The sequence below is a fragment of the Penaeus monodon genome, unplaced genomic scaffold, assembly GCF_015228065.2.
Source record: "Penaeus monodon isolate SGIC_2016 unplaced genomic scaffold, NSTDA_Pmon_1 PmonScaffold_211, whole genome shotgun sequence".
Lineage (NCBI taxonomy): Eukaryota > Metazoa > Arthropoda > Malacostraca > Decapoda > Penaeidae > Penaeus > Penaeus monodon.
The window spans coordinates 19,709-22,605 of record NW_023650923.1 but is presented as its reverse complement, the minus strand read 5'-3'; positions in this window follow the sequence as shown (position 1 = coordinate 22,605).

Genomic DNA, 2,897 nt, shown 5'->3' with positions numbered 1-2,897 from the left:
TGAAATAATAATAAGAAAATAAATATAATAATAGTACTAGTAATAATAATATAATAAATTTTAAAAATAATGAAAATAATAATAGCTAATCATAAAATAAAATAATAATAACAATAATATAATGATAATAATAATAATAATAATAATAATAATAATAATAATAATGATAATAATAAAAACAACTACAACAACAACAACAATAATAATAATAACAATAATAATAGCTGTAATGACTAGACATATCACAAAAACTTTAGAGAGCTTGCGAATTTCATTTTCCATATCTGTTCAAGGTCAATGAACGGCGTCAGAGGCTTTTTTCCGCTGACAAAAAACTGTCTTACGTCACTTGAAACTGTCGCTAATTTCATTCGCAACATTCCCCGGGCTGGCGCGACAGCAACGCTGCCAATGTTGCCAAAGGCTCGACACCACCCCTATTCCTTCGCCTATAGACATCGGTTTCGAATGTCACTCTCCTTTAAATATTTTGAATATGACACTTTTTATTAGTATGATATTAATTACATTTAAAAGGATACGAAGGAAGACGTTAGGGACAGAGAGCATAAGGCTCGCTGTTTATAAATGGGTATAAGACTCAGTCTTACAGATTTCTTACATTTATTCATCAAGGACAGGTTACTGCTGGCAATAATTAAGGCATCCACCCATAAGAGAACAACAATATCACTGTATCTATTATGATTTAGATACAGTCAATGATTACTCTGTGATTGCTTGAATCCTTCTGAAATAAAGAAATTATGGATTACACTATTCCACATCCTGCCACTTTGTTTCAGACCATAAAGTGACTTATTCAGTTTACAATAAAAAACATTTCCATCACTATCTTTTTCCTTATAATCTTCAGGTTGTTCTACATAAATTTCATGATCAGTATCAGCATTCAAATAAGCTGTTTTGACATTCATATGGTGTATTGCTATATTTTTCTGTACAGCCACATCCAATAAAGTACGAAGTGTAGACATTCTTGCCGTAGTCGATGTCTTTTACCTGTGAATATCCTTTGGCGACCTACCCTGCTTTGTATTTTTCTTTGCCGTTTGGTCCAGGTTTTACTTCATAGGCCTATCTTCCGCCTACTGCTGTATGCGACTCGGGCAGTGTGGTAAGCTCATAGGTGTTGTTGTCTTGAAGTGAAGATATTCCTCGTCCATTGCTTTCTTCCATTGGGGTCCCTCTGGAGATTAAATAACCTCTTTGTAGGTGGCTGGTATAAAGCTATTATGTGTCACACTGGAGATACTGTCGTCCAGTTCATCAGTAATGTAGTCATCTAATCTTGAGGTTTCCGTCTTTCTCTAGTTGGAAATCTTTTTGAAGTCTAGTCTCCACCAAGATATCATCTACATCTGAGGTTTGCTCGTCCTTTGGTGGTTCAGCTACATTGGGTAAGTTTTCCATGAATTTAACACATCTTAATTTCTTTATTATTTGAGAATCTGGGAAGTAAATCAAGTAGGCTGGTCATCATAGCCCGCAAATATTCCTTCCTTACTTATTTTGCTGATGTTTGGCCGTCTTCTACTGGAGTCTTCTGACTCAGATTATGGCACCTATTCCTGATGTAACAAGCAGTCTTCACAGCATAACCCACATATCTTTGGGTAATTTGGACTCAATCAGTAAACATCGAACCATGTCAAAAATTGATTTGTGTGATCTCTCAACTGTTCCATTTTGATGTGGAGAGTAGATATCTCTTCATAGCATACACAGTATTACCCTTATTATTAATGAGGTAGATTCTAAGAGCTCCTGAGTAGTCATCTATGAAAGAGACACTGTACCTGTAACCTCCTTTAGCTGCTGGATCAATAGGTCCTATTACATCACCGTGTACTAAATCCAAAGGCTGTTTAGCCCTTTTTGACAGGCTCTCTATTTCTATACTGTGTCATCTTACCAAGAGCACATGTGGTACAGCTAAACTTCTCTTTACTCAAAATGTGAATCCCATCGATAGTTACTCCAAGTTTTTGCACATCAGCGACATTGCAGTGTCCTAGGATTTTATGCCATTCCTCTAGGGTGTGCTTTGTTTCTCCTAAATGGATCTTGTCGAGTTTCTCCTTTTGAGAGTTTGTGTTTAGCATACCTCTATGTAAGTAGAATAATTTGTATTTCTCTATAATGTCGAACATCCTGCCATCCTTGGTAGTTAGAGAGCTGTTATTAGGTTAAACAGTAATGTTATGTCCACTCTTAATGGCTTTCCATACTGACACGATCTCTTGTTTAAATCCGGGTATGTATAGTGCATCTTTTAATACAATACTTCTAGAGTTGCCGTCTCAATCTTGGATAAAGTCCTTGACATCACCAACTTCCTGTACAGTTCCTTGCTGTCTTTGGCCATCTGCCAGCTCTATGTAATGGTTTTGTGGATCAAAAGACTCTTGAAATCTCACAAATTTTGGTTCATATATCTCTATGTGTGAAGTGCAAACACTGTCAATCATGAGCAGATTTTCTTCTGCTTCTAAGTTTGATGTATTCTGTTTTCCAGTGCCACACAACTCTGAGGTCCCTTGATGAATGTGTTACATGGAAAGAGTATTCATAATTTTGGTCTTCGCTTGTGTCATTTGCAGAATTTACCGAGTTATTACTCTTCCTGAGATTCTTTATTCTACATTAATTAGTATTGCGAGTTCTTGACTGATGAACTTTACACCATTTTTTAGTATTCTGAGGTTTGTTTACTCTTTTAAACTCACCACCTTTATAGCATTTTGATGCAAAATGGCCTGGTTCATCACACTTAAAGCATTTCTTGTTAACTGTATGTCATATGAAGGTCGCGTTGATTATCCAAAATTCTTGTACTTCGGTGGAAGTCCTTCAGTGCACTTGTCACCAAGAGA